Consider the following 21,198-nt stretch of genomic DNA (forward strand, 5'->3'; position numbering starts at 1 on the left):
TTTTGAATGGAGTCTATTGCACAATCCCAGCCCATATAAAACCACAAAACGTGGGAGGACCTCTCTCTCTTCTCCGCGCGCCACAAGCAAGATGGACATCGGACCTGCCTCATTCCAAATCGTTGTTTAACTAGTTATATTTCTCCGGTCATGTTTTCAGTCGTTATAGTGTTAAAAACATCATAATGAGTTAATTTGAACCGTTTTATAGCAATTTATATCCGTTTAGTGCCGATTCTGAGGAATTTCTTTGTCGTGCACTTTTAGCTTTGGAAACGTTCGGGGTGTCGGTCGTTGGTGGTGGACATTTCGAAGGACAGAGGACATCTATCGACCAAAAGACGTTATAACATAGAAAGGATACATTGCCCAAGAATCTGATGGAAGAACAGCTCAAAGTAAGCAATATTTAATATGATAAATCGTGTTCTGTCGAAATATTTAAACGCATATTTCGCCATTTTTGTTTGGTATTAGCTTCACTTGGCGAACCCTGTATTGAAAAGTAAGGATAATTTTAAAAATGTAAATCAGCGGTTGCATAAGAACTAATTTGTCTTTTGATTCCTGTCAACCCTGTTGTTTTTTAGTCAAGTATATGATTAGCTTTCGATTAAACTAGATCACCTGAAAGCTGACGTTCCTCATTTGAGGCTTGAGTTGTGACTATTTCCATTGTAAACCACGGTTTTGTTATGGCAAATATGCACCTTTTCGAACAAACTGTATATGTATGTTGTAAAATGATGTTACAGGAGTGGCATCGGAAGAATTCTGAGAAGGTTAGTGAAAAAATTTATATATTTTGGCGGTGATTACGTTATAGCGCTCTTTGGCTGGAATCGATGCTCTGGTAACGTTTGCACATGTGGTATGCTAACTTATCGATTTATTGTGTTTTCGCTGAAAAACGTTAGAAAATCTGAAATATGGTCTGAAATCACAAGAACTGTGTCTTTCCATTGCTATGCTCTGTCTATTTTATGAAATGTTTTATGATGAGTAAATTGGTCATACACGTTGCTCTATCTAGTAATTTTAGTCGATTTGTGATGGTCGGTGCAGTTTAGCTAATAGATTTACATATTTTGTCTTCCCTGTAAAACATTTTAAAAATCTGAAATGGTGGCTTTATTCACAAGATCTGTATCTTTCATCTGGTGTCTTGGACTTGTGATTTAATGATATTTAGATGCTACTATCTACTTGTGAAGCTATGCTAGCTATGCTAATCAGTGTGTGGGGGGGATGGGGGGTGATCCCGGACCCGGGGTAGAGGCTCGTTAGAGGTTAAATACTTTCAATTCCTCGGTAATGTGCACATACCATTTTGCTATCTATTCTGACATACTGTGAGGTAAGATTGTAATGTATGGCACCATAAAATGGCCACTTTACTGCATATGAGCCAATTATTAACAACAGCCTCTCCTAAAATGCCCCATATTCAGTACTGCCTGACTAACAGTGTTCTGGTACCATGCTTGAATTACTTATTCATCTTACAAAAACACACATGGGAGCATATTAATACTGGGAATACATACAAATTGTTCATACATTTACTCTGCCCAACAACACAACTGATGTTAAGGTTCTATTTCCATCAATGATAAGTGAACTATCTCCAGCATGAGGTGGAGGGTCAGGGTCTGTATTAGAGGGAGACTGACAGTCCAAGCTGCTTAACTAGACCCTCACCCTGGCCCCTTGGCCTAGCCCTCCTCATAAACACATTCCTATATTGAACTGTAAACTGACTAAACTGAAAGCAGGCAAATACAGGCAGAGGCCTGAGGCAAATATACTGTATATGTACAGCCACAAATGCTACAACAACAAAGAGAGCAACCATGTAGACCAGACGAGCGTGCACACACACAGCGACCTCTGAAATTTTATTAATGGGTGATTATGTTTAGATAAAAACATTAAAGTGAGATCCAGTTATGACTTTGTTGGTACACACACACACAATATATATATATATACACACACACACACAGTTGAAGTCGGAAGTTTACATACACTTACGTTGGAGTCATTAAAACTCGATTTCAACCACTCCACAAATGTATTGTTAACAAACTATAGTTTTGGCAAGTCGGTTAGGACATCTACTTTGTGCATGACACAAGTCATTTCCAACAATTGTTCACAGACAGATTATTTCACTGTATCACAATTCCAGTGGGTCAGAAGTTTACATCCACTAAGTTGACTGTGCCTTTAAACAGCTTGGAAAATTCCAGAAAATGATGTCATGGCTTTAGAAGCTTCTGATAGGCTAATTGACATAATTTGAGTCACTTGGAGGTGTACCTGTGGATGTATTTCAAGGCCTACCTTCAAACTCATTGTAGACCTCCACAAGTCTGGTTCATCCTTGGGAGCAGTTTCCAAATGCCTGAAGGTACCACGTTCATCTGTACAAACAATAGTACGCAAGTATAAAAACCATGGGACCACGCAGCCATCATACCGCTCAGGAAGGAGACGCGTTCTGTCTCCTAGAGATGAACGTACTTTGGTGTGAAAAGTGCAAATCAATCGCAGAACAACAGCAAAGGACCCTGTGAAGATGCTGGCGTAAACAGGTACAAAAGTATTTATATCCACAGTAAAACGAGTCCAATATCGACATAACCTGAAAGGCCGCTCAGCAAGGAAGCCACTGCTCCAAAACCGCCATAAAAAAGCCAGACTACAGTTTGCAACTGTACATGGGGACAAAGATCGTACTTTTTGGAGAAATGTCCTCTGGTCTGATGAAACAAAAATAGAACTGTTAGGCKATAATGACCATCMTTATGTTAGGAGGAAAAAGGGGGATGCTTGCAAGCCAAAGAACACCATCCCAACCGTGAAGCACGGGGGTGGCAGCAACATGTTGTGGGGGTGCTTTGCTGCAGGAGGGACTGGTGCACTTCACAAAATAGATGGCTTCATGAGGCAGGACAATTATGTGGATATATTGAAGCAACATCTCAAGACATCAGTCAGGAAGTTAAAGCTTGGTCGCAAATGGGTCTTCCAAATGGACTATGACCCCAAGCATACTTCCTTCAAAGTTGTGGCAAAATGGCTTAAGGACAACAAAGTCAAGGTATTAGAGTGGCCATCACAAAGCCCTGACCTCAAACCTACAGAAAATGTGTGGTCAGAACTGAAAAAGCGTGAGGAGGCCTACAAACCTGACTCAGTTACAGCAGCTCTGTCAGGAGGAATGGTCCAAAATTCACCCAACTTATTGTGGGGAGCTTGATGAAGGCTACCTGAAACGTTTTACCCAAGTTAAACAATTTAAAGGCAATGCTAACAAATACTAATTGAGTGTATGTAAACTTCTGACCCACTGGGAATGTGATGAAATAAATAAAAGCTGAAATAAATCATTCTCTCTACTATTATTCTGACATTTCACATTCTTAAAATAAAGTGGTGATCCTAACTGACCTAACAGGGAATTTTTACTAGGATTAAATGTCAGGAAATTAGTTTAAATGTGTGTATATATATATACATATACATACACACACACACACACATATATATATATATATATAAACTCAGCACAAAAATAAAAGTCCTTTTTCATGACCCTGTCCTTCAAAGATAATTCATAACAATACAAATAACTCCACTGCTTGTTCAATGAACCATAAACAATGAATTAACATGCAGCTGTGGAATGGTCATTAAGACACTGACAGCTTACAGATGGTAGGCAATTAAGGTCAAAGTTATGAAAACTTAGGCCACTAAAGAGGCCTTTCTACTGACTCTGAAAAACACCAAAACAAAGATGCCCAGGGTCCCTGTTCATCTGCGTGAACATGCCTTAGGCATGCTGCAAGGAGGCATGAGGACTGCAGATGTGGCCAGGGCAATAAATTGCAATGTTCGTACTGTGAGACGCCTAAGACAGCGCTACAGGGAGACAGGACGCACAGCTGATCGTCCTCGCAGTGGCAGACCACGTGTAACAACACCTGCAAAGGATCGTTACATCCAAACATCACACCTGCGGGACAGGTACAGGATGGCAACATCAACTGCCCGAGTTACACCAGGAACGCACAATCCCTCCATCAGTGCTCAGACTGTCCGCAATAGGCTGAGAGAGGCTGGACTGAGGGCTTGTAGGCCTGTTGTAAGGCAGGTCCTCACCAGACATCAACGTCGCCTATGGGCACAAACCTACCGTCGCTGGACGAGACAGGACTAGCAAAAAGTGCTCTTCACTGACGAGTCGCAGTTTTGTCTCACCAGGGGTGATGGTCGGATTCGCGTTTATCGTCGAAGGAATGAGCGTTACACCGAGGCCTGTACTTTGGAGCGGGATCGATTTGGAGGTGGGGGGTTCGTCATGGTCTGGGGTGGTGTGTCACAGCATCATCGGACTGAGCTTGTTGTCATTGCAGGCAATCTCAACGCTGTGTGTTACAGGGAAGACATCCTCCGCCCTCATGTGGTACCCTTCCTACAGGCTCATCCTGACATGGCCCTCCAGGATGACAATTCCACTAGCCATACTGCTCGTTCTGTGCCTGATTTCCTGCAAGACAGGAATGTCAGTGTTCTGCCATGGCCAGCGAAGAGCCCGGATCTCAATCCCATTGAGCACGTCTGGGACCTGTTGGATCGGAGGGTGAGGGCTAGGGCCATTCCCCCCCAGAAATGTCTGGGAACTTGCAGGTGCCTTGGTGGAAAAGTGGGGTAACATCTCACAGCAAGAACTGGCAAATCTGGTGCAGTCCATGAGGAGGATATGCACTGCCGCCCCAAATGCAGCTGGTGGCCACACCAGATACTGACTGTTACTTTAGATTTTGACCCCCCCTTTGTTCAGGGACACATTCCATTTCGTTTAGTGACATGTCTGTGGAACTTGTTCAGTTTTTTTAGTTTTTTTAGTCGTTCAGTTGTTGAATCTTGTTATGTTCATACAAATATTTACACATGTTAAGTTTGCTGAAAATAAACGCAGTTGACAGTGAGAGGACGTTTCTTTTTTTGCTGAGATATATATATATTATTATGACCTACAGTAAGCTCCAATGGTATTGGGACAGTGACAATTGTTTTGTTGTTTTGGCTCTGCACTCCAGCAGTTTGTATTTGAAATGATACAATGGTTAAAGTGCAGACTGTCAGTTTTAATTTTAGGTTATTTTCATCCATATCAGGTAAACGTTTAGAAATTACATTATTTTTTGTACATAGTCCCCATTTTAGGGGACCAAAAGTACCGGGACAAATTCACTTATACGTGTATAAAGTTTAGTATTTGGTCCCATATTCCTAGCACATAATGATTAAATCAAGTGTGTGACTCTAAAAACTTATTGGATGCATTTACTGGTTTGTTTTGGTTGTGTGCACAATAGAAATTAATGGTAAATAATGTATTGCGTCATTTTGGAGTAACTTTTATTGAAAATAAGATATATATATGTTTCTAAACACTTCTACATTAATATGGATGCTACTATGATTATGGATAGTCCTGAATGAATCATGAATAATGAGTGAGAAGTTAGATGCACAAATATCATACACACCCCTCCCCCCAAAAGCTAACCTTCCTGTTATTGTAATGGTGAGAGGTTAGCGTGTCTTGGGGGTATGATATTTGTCCTGCCGAAATGTGAATTTGGTAGAGAGGACACAGGGGGGTGCCTTGTAAGGATCCACCGACGGCGGTGGGAAATCACCCATCGGACAATAATTAGACGATGTACGATCACGAATATCCTACCAACGGCACATCAAAAACTGTATATCTTATGTTTCACCGAATTGTGGCTGAATGGCAACATGGAAAACATGCTTTCTAAAACAGCTGCACTGGCTAGATAGAACAACACACTCCGGTAAGATGGATGGACGGACAGGGAGGGGGGGGGGGGGGGTGTCTGTGTGTATTTGTAAACAACAGCTGGTGCACGGAATCTAAGGAAGTCTCTAGATTTCGCTCGCCTGAAGTAGAGCATCTCATGATATGCTGCAGACCACACTATTTGCCAAGAGAGTTTATCAATTTTTTTCGTACCACCACAGACGGATGCTTGCACGAAGACCGCACTCAGTCAGCTGTATAAGGAAATAAGCAAACAGGAAATCGCTCACCCAGAGGCGGCGCTCCTAGTGGCTGGGGACTTTAATGCAGGGAAACATAAATCAGTTTACCTCATTTCTATCATCATGTTAAATGCACAACCAGAGCGCAAAAAGAATTCTAGATCACCTTTACTCCACACACAGAGACACATACAAAGCTCTTCCTTGTCCTCCATTTGGCAAATCTGACCATAATTCTATCCTCCTTATTCCTGCTTACAAGCAAAAATGTAAGCAGGAAGCACCAGTGACTCGGTCTATAAAAAAGTGGTCAGATGAAGCAGATGCTAAAATACAGGACTGTTTTGCTAGCACAGACTGGAACATGTTCCCGGGATTCTTCCGATGGCATTGAGGAGTACACCACATCAGTCACTGGCTTTATCAATAAGTGCATCGAGGACATCGTCCCCCCAGTGTCTGTACATACATAACCCAACCAGCAGCTATGGATTACAGGCAACATTTGGGATGAGCTAAAGGGTAGAGCTGCTGCGTTCAAGGTGCGGGACTCTAACCCGGAAGCTTATAAGAAATCCTGCTATGCCCTCCGACGAACCATCAAACAGGCAAAGCCTCAATACAGGACTAAGATTGACTCGTACTATGCCTGCTCTGACGCTTGTCGGATGTGGCAGGTCCTGCAAACTATTACAGACTACAAAAGCGAAGCACAGCCGCGAGCTGCCAAGTGACATCACTTCTATGCTCGCGTCGAGGCAAGCAACACTGAGGCATGCATGAGAGCATCAGCTGTTCCGGACGACTGTGTGATCACGCTCTCCGTAGCTGACGTGAGTAAGACCTTTAAACAGGTGAACATTCACAAGGCCACTGGGCCAGGCGGATTACCAGGACGTGTGCGCCGGGCATGTGCTAACCAACTGGCAGGTGTCTACACTGACATTATCAACATGGCCCTGATTGAGTCTGTAATACCAACATGCTTCAAGATGACCACCATAGTCCCTGTGCCCAAAAACACTAGGGTAACCTGCCTAAATGACTACAGACCTGTAGCACTCACGTCCGTAGCCATGAAGTGCTTTACAATGCTGGTAATGGCTCACATTAACACCATTATCCCAGAAACCCTAGACCCACTCCAATTTGCATACCGCTCAAACAGACGATGCAATCTCTATTGCACTCCACACTGCCCTTTCCCGCCTCGAAAAAAACAAACACCTACGTGAGAATGCTATTCATTGATTACAGCTCAGCGTTCAACACCACAGTGCCCTCAAAGCTCATCACTAAGCTAAGGATCCTGGAACTAAACACCTCCCTCTGCAACTGGATCCTGGACTTCCTGACGGGCCGCTCCCAGGTGGTGAGGGTAGGTAGCAACATATCTGCCACGCTGATCCTCAACACTGGAGCCCCTCAGGGGTGCGTGCCCAGTCCCCTCCTGTACTCCCTGTTCACCCACAACTGCATGGACAGGCACGACTCCAAACCATCATTAAGTTTGCAGACGACGCAACAGTGGTAGGCCTGATCACCGACAAGACAGCCTATAGGGAGGAGGTCAGAGACCTGGCCGGGTGGTGCCAGAATAACAACCTATTCCTCAACATAATCAAGACAAAGGAGATGATTGTGGACTACAGGAAAAGGAGGACCGAGCACGCACTCATTCTCATCGACGGGGCTGTAGTGGAGCAGGTTGAGAGCTTCAAGTTCCTTGGTGTCCACCAACAAACTAGAATGGTCCAAACACACCAAGAGAGTCGTGAAGAGGGCACGACAAAACCTATTCCCCCTCAGGAGACTGAAAGGATTTGGCATAGGTCCTCAAAAGGTTCTACAGCTGCAACATCGAGAGCATCCTGACTGGTTGCATCACTGCCTGGTACGGCAACTGCTCGGCCTACAACCGCAAGGCACTACAGAGGGTAGTGCATACGGCCCAGTACATCACTGGGGCTAAGCTGCCTGCCATCCAGGACCGCTATACCAGGCGGTGTCAGAGAAAGGCCCTAAAAATTGTCAAAGAACCCAGCCACCCCAGTCATAGACTGTTCTCTCTGCTACTGCATGGCAAGCGGTACCAGAGCACCAAGTCTAAGACAAAAAGGCTTCTAAACAGTTTTTACCCCCAAGCCATAAGACTCCTGAACAGATAATCGAATCGCTACCCGGACTATTTGCATTATGTCTCCCCCCCCACTCGCCAACCCCCTCTTTTACACTGCTGCTACTCTGTTTATCATCATCTATGCATAGTCACTTTAACTATAGGTACATATTACCTCAATTAGCCCGACTAACCGGTGCCCCGCACTCTGTACCGGTACCACCTGTAAATAGCCTCTCTACTGATATTTTATTGTTTTTTTTACTTATCTATTGTTCCCCTAATACCTATTTTTTACTTCGCATTGTTGGTTAAGGGCTTGTAAATAAGCATATCACTTTCAGATCTACACCTGTTGTATTCGGCGCAAGTGAGAAATAAACTTTGATTTGAGCTTTTCATCTTTTATTAATTTGTAAAACTTTCTAAAAACATAATTAATCTTTGGCATTATGGGGTATTGTGTGTAGGCCAGTGACAGAAAATCTAAATTTCATCCATTTTAAATTCAGGCTGTAACACAACAAAATGTGGACAAAGTCAAGGAGTGATGAATACTTTCTGAAGGCACCGCAGCATAAAATCACACTTAACCTTCACTCTGATTTCTAAAGTACAAACTCAAACTAAGTGACGGTAATGATCTCATGCTCTGACACTTCTAGGTTTGTGGCTTCTCCTGCTTCTCCACCACATCGCTCTCTGCGTCATTCCCCATAGGCCTTTATCTCTTCCCCTGGGTTCCATGCCGTTCCATATCATCTGCTTTCTCTCAGGGAGATCGCTTAGGCCTACTGTTTGTTATGGTTAGCTGTCCCTCGCCATCGCCACAACAGGCCCTCGGCCCTACTTCCTGTAAGCGAGCCCAGATAACACACACTGTGGTGAGTTCACTCAGTCATCTATCTCCTGGCCTGGCGACAATGGGCAAATCACACTGCTCCATGCCAGTGTGCCACCACACCACTCCACTTTAAAGGAAGATGTCATTTCCATGAGGTTTGTGGCTGAGCGGAGCCACTAAGCTAAAACATCCTGACCTGTCTGTCTGACTGCGTCGGCCTGCCCATAGGGCCACAGCTGAATTGCTCTCTCAGTTACACAACATGGGGCATGGTGGCACCTGTCACAAACCACTAAGCTCAAAGATATGTTTTTTCTCTTACAAACACTAGGCTAGGCTGCTTTTGACTGGCTATTACGTAAAGCCTATGTTCTTCAAGTGAGTACATAGGAAGATTGATTTGTACGCTCTGTGTCCTATTTATTATTTTTCTTAAGTCAACGTGGTCTATAACTTTAGGCTATAAAGGCCATCTTTAAGATCGGCTTGTTAAAATAAGGCAACAACTCAAGCTGTGGCCTGAAATGCCCTTTCCCTCTCCTCCTAAACTCTCCTTTTCATTCTTACTATGACCCATTTTAAAATGTTGGGTTTTAACACTCCCTAATGAAAGCTAAGCCACTTTCCAAATCAGTTCCCCCTTGAATTACAATTAGCCATTTTCAAGTTCAGCTACACCGTGTAAAATTCCTTTCACAATCAATGATCGCCAGGGTGACCGTGTTGTACGTATAAGATAAGTCACAATGTAGCCCAAAGATGTACATTAAAAGAAAGCACTATAATTAGGTGGATAAATCATAAGTATGTAATGCATAGGCTATGACTTAACTGAATAACATCTAGGCATTTGATTTACATGAAAAAAATGCAGCACATGTGACAGCCCCTGAGACCACATGGTCAGGGGGAGAGCTGAGCACAAACTCAACATGCTGTGGAGTGGAGAGAAGAAAAGCTAAAAACAAGGTGTGTTTAAAGACTCACTGAGTAACCTCTGCAAATCCCTCTCCCCACCTAAAGCTCAATGGTGGCTGAGAAAAACTAAACACACCTCAGCCAAGAGTGCAGGCACTTACAACAAGACTCTGCAAAAGATAGCTACCTATTCACTCATTCCCAAACACAAATAGCCAGAGGCCTTCGCACCCCCCCCCCCCTCCCCACTCCATTACTCAGAAAACACACACCACAGTAACCTGAAGGTAAACAACTAGCTCAAGTCAAAAGAAAAGAGAAGGAGAGAAATTAAGATTTTTTTAAAAGTGACCCAGTAAGAGATACACGCACCTGAAGCCCAGCTCAGCCTAGCGTTGGCCTGTATGTGTGTGTGTGTGTGTGAGACGTAAAGGAGCTCGGCAGTCAGTCAGTCAGAGGAGGAACACGCAGGTGCCAGGCAGCAGCCTCATGGAGTGGGCTGAGAGCAGAAGAAGTAGCTGCAGTCCACAGACAGAGCACTAACTCCTCTGACAGGGTTCTGGGAGAAGCAGAACACCGCCAAGAGCTTTCCATTCCACAGGCAGGCTTGCTCTCTCTCCTTTTTCCTGCACTCTTTCACCGAGCTCTTCTGATCTCGCACATTTGCTCACGCGGAGGTACTCTAATCACCTCCCTCACAGACAGAAAAGAAACGTATGGCACTGAGAGAAGGACAGCCCATCACGGAGAGAAAGAGAGGGGGGGTGGTTATGAAATCAGTCCCCCAGGCACTGTGAATGGAGAAAGGGAGACTGTGGCAGCGAGAGGACAGTTCACAACGAGAGAACCCTCGTGGAGGAGCCTTGGGGAGCTTAGCAGCGAGCACACTTTAGGAACCGACATCCCGCATGCTTTACTGCACACAGGACTACCCCCTCTCTCCCTGGCAGAAATGGTTTGCTCCATGAGAAGCTGCTCAGTCACTGTTGCAGAGTTCCTCCCCCCTGAAATATAGGACACAACAGGAGAATGTATACAGTTCTCCTGAAAGCACTAACAGAGGCCTAACTGGGTCTGTACTGTATGACTCAATGCACCGCTTTATCTTCACTGTACTGTATTCTGAATGCTCTGCAAACCAAATTCAAATTACAGCAGTCATCAAAACAGAGGCAGTTGTAGAATTAAGGCACATCCACATATGTTGTGTGAAATGTTCAAGGGACCTCAAAACGTGGGTCAGTACAGTAAGATAGAGGCAGAGACACAGATTGTGTCATTTAAAAAAAGCAACAGTATACAGACAGAATGCCAACCATTCTGTGTTTGTTTCACGCCTCATTTGGCTACATCTCCATAGAAAGACACACACCCCCCACCACATTACCAATCTGATCCTCCTCATCATCGTCGCTAGAGCCGCACTTTGGCCTCCTGCATTTGTTTCTGTCTGAAAGGCCGGTCCGGGTTGGGTCAGAGCTGGCCCTTCACCACTCACCAGGTCTCATGTCTCCCTCTCACAGGCCCTCATTCTTCAGCTAGTCCCCCTCATATCAGCCTGCCTGACTGTCACACACACACACAGACATATCTGCTCACACTTCCAGACCTGCACTTCTCCTGCCCCCTCTGAGGCATCCACTTCCTAGTTCCTAATGAACATCAGGAAACGTCAATGGGTCATGGGTATAGTGCCATGCTGCTCTGTGCAGCAACACGTATGTGTATGTGTAGCGATAGGCCGTAAATCGCTCCCTGCAGGCTCCAGCTAGGTGAGCCAGGTGGTAGCTATGCCTACGTGATTGCCCCTACCTACAGCTGGGGCGGATATAGGGACAGCCTCAGGGAAACCAGACTGGCCCCCTGCCCCTCTCAGAGTATTGTTCCACACTCTCACTGTTTACACCCCGATTTAGGATGTTTACACAGAGGAGGAAATGGCCCAGTGCAGTCAGACCTCTACAGCACTGCTACAGTGCAGCAGCAGTCCTCTCCTCTCCTCAGGCTCCTAGCAGTGAGGCCCAGCCTAGGATACAACAGTACAGCAGCCTGCCTGCCAGAATGGCTAGGGGCCACAGCCAAAGTTATGGCTACAGTTCTGGTTGGCTGAGGCTTATGGCCAGAGATGATGTAACATATTATGCTTGGCTAAAGCTTATGGATAATGGCACAGATTATGGCTATGGTTATTGTAACAGTTGTGGCTGGGGCATGGGCGTGGGTTTGGGCTAAGGCAATGGCCGTAGCGTGAAGGGACACTTTTATGGCTTATGGCACCACTTAAAACTGCCGCGATGGCTTTACAGACACTTAAGGCAACAGTTATGACTACTGTTATGGCAACAGCTAGTACAGCTAAAATATGGTTCCAATTACGGCTAAGGAATTGGATACGGTGCGACTATTTCTAAACTTTGACGGCCCGGTGTAAAGTTATGGCTTCAAACCTTTTTACATAACAGGATCCCTGCAGTACAGAACAAGTGCATCAGTGGCACATATCATGCACTCACTCTATGATAACAGGCCAGGTATATAAGCAGCATTGCGCAGTCCCACTGACTTAATGATCCCTCTTAGCTTAATGATGATGAGACAGAGGAGACGATAAGAAGCTCATCAATACAATGCTCAGATCCTTGTCAGACATCTGGTGAGCTGTGAGTGTGACCCGCTAGGTGATTAGAGTAGAGAGTTCTGCCGTGGTGTGAGATTAGGAGCAGTTTTGAAGACAGACATACGCACACACGTGGAGCAGCAGGACGGGGGTGAGAAGTCACGGGCCTGAGGTGCAAACTGAGGCAGATGTACTGTGTGTGTGTGACATCTCACACTGTTTCACTAGCACTATAGCCCTCAGAGAAAAACACTCAAACTCATGAAACTACCATTTGGGCTGAACTAATTGGCTCTTTTAAAATTTGACTGAGGACCCATTAAAACGCTGACAGGGACAGACTCATCTCATGGTGAGGCAGCAAAGAGACATTGTCCACTAACTCAGCCACTTTTCTAAACAACTCAGAAGACTGTATTGATTCATTTAATTGACTTAAATAAGGCAATTCTGTTGACCTAACCCATGGTCATGAATGTGTAGACAGTACTCTTCACACTCTTTAGTTATTGATGCACTTAGCCTAGATGTAGGTTTAGGCCAAGCTTCAGTTGGTACATTTGTTTAAAAAAGGGGAAACTCTTTTTGCTAGAATTGTTTTGGAGTGTTGCCTTGGAAACACTGAAAAATAGATAGCTTACCTCAAAATCCAATAAATGATGGGGTGGGGTTGTTAACCTATAGGGAGTAACAGTATTAACACTAATAACATACCCTGTACTTACCTATACTTAGCTGTAGTTTAACAGTAGAAAATCATTGCTGCACCTCCAGAAACTGTATTTTAACTGTCACAACATTCACTTTGTTTTGTCTTTGTACAGCTGTCAAATTACCAAACACACTTGGGTCAAAAGTGCACATGAGCGTGGCAGGAGAGTTTCAATAGCAGGTACGCATTTACCACAAAGCCTACTTCATAATGAACCAGTTTTCTAAAAAGGACTGTTTGCTATGCTAAAAGTAGACCTTCAAGATTTAAGGTTCAAAGGAAAAGACAGCACTTAAACCATACAAAGATTATGTAATCCACTTGTGTTAAATACATAATCACTGTTAATGTAAATGTCATATGACGTAATTTGCCTTGGTGTTCTTCTAACGGAAAAATACTTAAACTTCGCCATAGGAAATATACAATATCCTGAAATGAATATAAATATAAAGTTGTACAAATTATTTAGTTATGCACCCAACATACAGTATTTGATTCAGTAGATTTCATTGCGCAGTACCATACAGTAGATGAGGGAGCGATACTGCGTAGGCTGGGTTAGATTTCACATTTCCATGGCAACAGCTGAGGGGCTGTTAACTACCAAATCACAGCTAATTTGTGTGTGTGGTGGGGAGGGGGTGAAAATGTGCTGTGTTTCAGTAGTTCACAGCCCCTCAGATGTTGCCATGGGGGGGGGGGTGTTCAACCTGATTGTTTTTCAAACCTCCTCCCCCCTTCTCACACAGCATGGGCACCTCAGGTAATAATAATCAAAAATTCAATCTGTGAAACGCCCAAACTATACACTGGCCTCCGTAGCAACATCAAGACCCTGCTCCCCCTTCTCGACCTGTCCCCCAGCCTTTGTACCGGAGGTAATATTAGCAGATTTTTATATTAGATTGGAGCCATTTATACACTGAAAAAAATACAAATAAATGTTGGTCCCGTGTATCATAACCTGAAATAAAAAATCCCAGACGTTTTACATTTGCACAAAAAGCTTATTTTTCTCAAATGTTGTGCACAAATTTGTTTACATCCCTGTTAGTGAACATTRCTCCTTTGCCAAGATAATCCATCCACCTGACAGGTGTGGCATCTCAAGAAGCTGATTAAACGGAATGATCATTACACAGGGGCACCATGCGTTGGGGACAATAAAAAGCCACTCTATAAATGTCACAGATTGGTGTGATTGGCATGCTGAATGCAGGAATCGGTTGCCAGAGAATGTAATGTTTCTCTACAACGTTTTCTCTACCTCCAACGTTGTTTTAGAGAATTTGGCAGTACGTTCAACCAGCCTCGCAACAGCAGACCACGTGTAACCACGCCAGCCCAGGACCTCCACATCCGGCTTCGTCACCTGCAGGATGGTCTGAGACGAGCTACCCGGGCAGCTGATGAAGCTGTGGGTTTGCACAACTGAAGAATTTCTGCACAAACTGTCAGAAACCGTCTCGGGGACACTCATCTGCGTGATCGTCGTCCTCACCAGGGTCTTGACCTGACTGCAGTTAGGCATTTTAACCGACTTCAGTAGGAAAATGCTCACCTTCAATGGCCACTGGCATGCTGAAGAAGTGTGCCCTTCACAGATGAATCCCGGTTTCAACTGTACCGGGCAGATGACAGATGTCGTGTGGGCGAGCGGTTTGCAGATGTCATCGTTGTGAACAGAGTGCCCCATGGTGGCAGTGGGGTTATGGTATGGGCAGGCATAATCTAAGGACAATGAACACATCTTATCGATGGCAATTTCAATGCACAGAGATACTGTGAGGAATTCCTGAGGCCCATTGTTGCCATTCATCCGCCCCCATCACCTCATGTTTCAGCATGATAATGCACGGCCCCATGTCACAAGGTTCTGTACACAATCCCTGGAAGCTGAAAAAGTCCCAGTTTTTCCATGACCTACATACTCACCAGACATGTCACCCATTGTACAACAGCGTGTTCCAGTTCCCGCCAATATCCAGCAACTTCACATAGCCATTGAATAAGAGTGCGACAATATTCCACAGGCCACAATCAACAACCTGATCAACTCTATGTGAAGGAGATGTTGCGCTGCATGAGGTAAATGGTGATCACACCAGATACTGACTGGGTTTCTGATCCACTCCCCTACTTAAAAAAAAAAAGTTATCTGATCAATAGATGCATATCTGTATTCCTAGTCATGTGAAATACATGGATTAGGGCCTAATGAATTTATTTGAATTGACTGATTTACTTATATGAACTGTAACTCAGTAAAATCTTTACAATTATTGCATGTTGCGTTTATATTTTTGTTCAGTGTAATTAAAAAAACAACAGCGCAAACATCAGCGACAGCAGAAGTAGAAAAAAAAAACTGCKACTGAGCTGAGCAAGTCAACCGTCAAAACAACGGTAAACAACTCAACAATCGAGAGATGGAATGCTGATTGGGTGGGGGTCAAGACCACTCAAGACAGTGCCACCACAATGTTCCGTAAAGCTTTCCGCGAAACGCCAGTACCTTTGACATGCAAGAGCTTTCACAAGCTTTTGCAGAAAATGTTTTCTAGGTAGGCCAAGTTCGGTTTAGTGATCGCAAATGAAAATGCCCTGGAAATGCCTCAAAATGCCCCCGAAAATGAGTTCACGAGGTCAAAAAAATGCCATTGCAAAAAAGTTTCTTTCCTATCCTGTATGGAGCATGACTCCTATCAGCATATTCTAGTTTGGTTGATTCTGTGCTACAGAATTGTGATTACATGCGACAGGCAGCAGCATATATAGATAGATACAAGCCTCATCGGTATTGTGTTGTTCCTGCACTGAACACTCCATGTATGGACAAGGGGTTTAGCAGCACAATGACCTGACCTGTCTCTCTTTGTCCCCCTTGCTCATCTGTAAGGACTGGCTACCAGGGTGTAAACAATATAACAGTGACTAAGTCAGTCTAGTCAGGTTTCTGCAATATTGTTCTATCAACTTCCTATTGATCACTGCTAGAAGAAAAAAAAGATCATACCGAGGACATTTTAAAGTATTAATATTCACTCTTTCAACACACTGTAGGGGAGAAGAGTTGAAGAGAGTTAGATGAATAAGCTAATTGATCAATCAATCCAATATGTCTACGAATTCATGATAAACCGGGCCTTTATCCAGAGAAAGCTAGTTAAGGGGACAGGCGAGGAACCCCGCCTATGTAGCAAAAACATAGACCGGAACCAGGGGATGCAATTGAGTACAGTATATATAAGGGGAAGAAGGGGGTCACAGTTACTTGATCTAGGGCTCCAGAGGGTGACTCATGGGCGGGGCTGCTGTGGTGGTGGTCCTCTGCTCTGAGGGGGGTGGTGGTGGGGTGGGCAGGATCCAGGAGAGGGGGCTACGGCGCCAAGGCCTCCCTGTCATGCAGCACCATCCCACTGGGGGAGGAGGTAGCGAGCTGGACCTCGAGAGAGAAGGGAAAAGAGAGAGAGACTTTAGTGTTTACTAGAGGAGCATCTGGGACAGGCTGACAAGATGAACGATGCTTACTGGTCCACCATGCATGGCAGCTGCTCAAGCCTTCAGCTAATTGAAACTTCTGGCACCTCTAGCACCGAGCCAGTGGCGCCGTTCACGGGAGCAAGCGCCATGAACCGCGTCGCTTGCAAAATGGCTTGCGTTTTGCCCCCCTTCTCCCATTGAGGTCTATGAGACATTCGCCGCTTACCGTGGCACGTTTGTGACTATATGTGATATCAGCCTATAGCCTACAGCTCATCCCTCCATGGTGAGGAAATATGACATCACTGACAGGCGATACATTGCTCCCCATCTGCCCTGCTGAAGTAAAACCAACCAGACTTTACAACAAATAGGCTAATAGATGCTCTATTAGATAAAATTGAGCCTAAAGGAGTGATACCACCCCCGCTACAAAACTGTCTCCAGACACAGGAGGCATGATGCAGCAGGCAGTTAACACTGACTGATGTTCCTCTCGCACTTCACCTTTTACAACATCCTGTACTTTGAACTTTGGGGGTGAGATTTTCACTACCGTTTCTCAAATCTGTTTCAAATGACTCCTGAGGGCACGGATCCAGTCAGCAGATGCTACTGTATGTGAGAAGAAAGAAAATGTTCTCTTCACCACAACAAGTTAAAGGGAGGCCCATGGGAGTCAGTCACACTGCCTGCCAAACCACAGCCAAGCATCTCACTCCCGCAGTACAGTTCCACTGTACGAACGGTTGTCTCAGTTCCCTTCCTAGCATGCCCCGATAAAATAATTAATGGGACACTGGGATCTGGTTCTTCAGCTCAAATCAGTGAATGCGCCACAGCGCTCTCTTCCCTCGATCTCTCCCTCTATTTCCTTCCCTACCCCCACAAATTCACACAGCCTGCTGCACAAGCTTTTTTTCCAGGGAGAGGAGAATGTAGGTCAGCTCTCTGACGGCTGTGGAGGCACAGCTGAGCACCCGCTCCATTCCTCTCCACCACACACACACAGAAATCTGATCATCCTCACAAGGTTTTGGATCATGCTTGTCCATTAAAAACACCAATGTAAAATCAATCTTACCATTTCATCACTATAATATTACCAAAATAATTTAGCCTATATGAATATGAAGCTTTTCGCCTTTTAACCCATGCACACTAATGCAGGTGTCTTGGGTTAAAAAACGAATTCCTCACTAAGCTTGTGAAAAGGAATGCTTTAAACATAACTACACTGAAAAGGCTGTCGAGAATGGTTGTGCTTAAATGTACATTTTAGGCAGATCTTAAAAGACCTGGTCTGATTTAGCTCCCACCACATTCTCTACCTACATTATGAATATGCTTTAATATTAAAGGGGCAGTCAGAGGTTACTACATCTATTTTAGGACTAATAGATGAATGATATGTACCCATGGATTCTTAAAGAATATAAATTAGAAATGTCTCTTGAGCTTAGTTCATCTGTCGTACCCCACCAGAAACCAAAATAAATGCTTGTTTTACTCCAATGTTTGTAAACAAAGTAAATGTAAACAAACACTATATAGCTGCAAAACATGGTCAAAACTATAATTTTGATATCATAATCAGTCCTTGCATCCATAGCTCTGTATATGAGAGTGGTGATGCTTCTCCAGCCCCATCCCTCAGCTTGTTACCGAAACAGGGGTCAGGGAGTCACTTTGTTATTGTTTCAACTGCTGATTGACACTTTAAGCCTACAAATCAAAATTATGTCACAAATAGTTCAAAATGAATCTATCCTAAACCCTGACCATCTTCCCCTCTTTTATGACACATGACTGACACTTTGTTATTGTATTTCCCTGTCTCCCTCTTCTGAGAAATGCTCAAATCAAGGCCATGGCCATATAAATTAATCTGCTACTGTGCTGGAATGTTGCAGGTAACAAGGTTGTCTATTCTTGCGACATATTGTTTATTACCCAAACCCACCCACCGTCCTAATGTGTGATACATTTCTCTTAAAGAGTATTAAGATATGATAAAGGAGTGCAAACTAGTAGTCAAATATGACCTATTTGTTCCGGAGCTTGATAGCAGTGCGACAACCAAAAGCAAATGAAACTGCTGGTGAAGAGTACCAACTTTGACCTGCATAGCTGAGGCCTGATTGCATTGACTTCAGTCTTTTGACCAATCACATCATATCTTTTCACGTTAGAAATTTGTCAGAGCTGATCTAATTGGTCAAAAGACCAATTAGTGAAAAAAAAGATCAGAATTAGGCTGCATGTCTAAACACCGCCAACGAGGCCTAGGCAAGTAGCCTATAGCTTACTCACACACTTTTTGCTCAGCCTATCCTAATTGCACTGCCTTTACAACCAAATATGTGCATAAAGAAACCCAAATTAAAATATGGATTCTTAGATCCTCCCCCACAAAACTAATAAGAATTCAATACATTTCCTAAGGGATAATGAAGAGGATATGCATTCTATAGAAAATAATGAACGATGAGGAAATTGTGTTCTACGACACGCTAGCAGAGTTGAACTAAGCTTCCACGGAGTTGCCTTATTTTCCAGAGAACGCATAGAGCCACGAGTTGATTATCCCTTTTATACCATGGCTATAATTTAACACAATTGCAGCTAGAAATGTGTTCAACATCCACTGAAGTAGCTATCAAGTTCACTAGATAGTGACAGTAGTTGCATTGGTAACCAAACAGACTTGCTAGTTTAGCTAACCAAACCATCAGTCCTAGCTTGCTATTATAAACATCTGATTCAACAATGCCAATGTTTTCAATTTGACTTTTGTTTTCAAAAGCAGCTCAAACATAAAATGAACCATAGCCATTGAATTCTACCATGCAAATAGAYCCCCACAGTGGAGGTGTCATAATACCCATAAAACCCAGCGGTCAAACAGGGACATGCTTCCAATCATTTTGCCACCATCCATTTTTCATAGGGAACTTTAGAAACACTTAAAATAAGGGCTGTGTTTCGTGTAGGCTAACCCTGGCAAGACGTTTTGCTAACCATGTACATCTCTCTAGGACAGGGTGACTTATCAATTTATTTGGCTCCATTTACTCTCAGAATCGAAAATGCTAATTAGCATCAAAGTAGACATCATGCAAAAGACCGTCCACAACTGAGGATAATGTCACTACATGTACTTGAATTTGACTGAAGGCAATGCCTCACTGGTGGTGTGGCCAAAGCAACGTCCATAATTCCATAATTGAGCCTCACCCTCCAGTCCAATCACGCAGTTGCAGGTGCAAACCTGTCAATGAAGTTACCATCGTCACAAATTGATCCCTAATTGATTAGCTACCGTGGCCAATAAAAATACGCCCAATTCACCATGTTTCAATGGCTAGGTAGGGAGAACTTTGACTTCCCAGCGTGGTCGCACTTAATCCAAACGGTACTATAATGTTTGATTAACCAAATAGGGTTAACCAAATAGTAGCTAATGAAAACAATTAATAGAATCGAAGATTGCATTTTAAGTACAGATAGTTAGCCATCTGGCAAACAAGAGGCACGTGCTCTACTACTCCATAACGAGACATTTCCAATCACATCTACTGGGTCAAGGATTCAACGTTGGCGATAGCTGTCTTCCTTACATGCAACAAACTTCTCAAACAAATCAACTTGTTTGCAATCTCACAAATTAACGTTTTAATATATCGGTATCAAATACATGGCTTCAATTGAATGATTTATTGGAAGGTCAACGTTAGCTGGCTAACTGGCCCACTTCACGTTTGATCCTTCGCTACTAGCTAACGTTAGCTGGCTTGTTCGCAGTCCGCGGCTAAATCTGGTTTAGTCCAAACTATTTTGCGGCAGTTCTGCAGGGTGTTGTGTTGACTTACCTGCCTAAATCTCCGTATACGTTGGTGTTTATCTTCTGTATTTATTCAATTCCAATGCAATCGGTCGTTYATTAAAGTTAGACGCTCAATTTCCATGCATAAATTGGCTAATTCGGATGTAAATATTTTACAGTAAAGCCCGTAAATTGGGCGGCCAGTGCCAGCTAGTTCGGGTGCCTTGGTTTTCTGTTCTGCCGCTCCATGAATCAATGTCTTCCACACGCTATGGATAGTGTGGTCTGGCGCTGTAGTTTGACACAAGCCAGGGAGAACATGGTTGTTGGCTAATGTTGACAAACAAGCCTGCGAGTAAAAATCACACTATTGAAGCTAGCGAGATTAGCAATGTTAGCTAATTCAAAGCCAGTTTCAAAATAATGTCGCTGTTTTCAGCTATACATTACTCCGTATCTCCTTCAAAAATTAAGTTATTACGAAACCCAATTTGCGCCTTTGAAATTGTCATTCACGGTTTACTAATATTTGACTCTTTGTCGCGTAGCTCTCTCCCCTCCGCCATTTTCAACATGTCGCTACACAAACAAA

At 43.8% G+C, this 21,198-nt stretch overlaps 1 protein-coding gene across 2 annotated transcripts in view; it reads right to left on the bottom strand.

Moving 5' to 3' along the window:
• Window positions 1–21,178, bottom strand: part of ncoa1 (nuclear receptor coactivator 1) — a 76,460-nt gene extending 55,282 nt beyond the window's left edge. The window contains exons 1-2 of one of the 2 annotated variants that reach the window (XM_023999554.2): window positions 20,653–21,178; window positions 16,572–16,742 (exon numbers count right to left, since the gene is read on the bottom strand). The gene's annotated coding sequence lies outside the window, so the exon portion shown is untranslated. Of the gene's footprint in view, window positions 1–10,337; window positions 10,649–16,571; window positions 16,743–20,652 lie in introns of those variants that run through there. The other variant, XM_023999555.2, reaches the window with a different exon arrangement.
• Between the last annotated feature and the right edge of the window lie 20 nt (window positions 21,179–21,198).

This window comes from Salvelinus sp. IW2-2015, linkage group LG14, assembly GCF_002910315.2.
Source record: "Salvelinus sp. IW2-2015 linkage group LG14, ASM291031v2, whole genome shotgun sequence".
NCBI lineage: Eukaryota > Metazoa > Chordata > Actinopteri > Salmoniformes > Salmonidae > Salvelinus > Salvelinus sp. IW2-2015.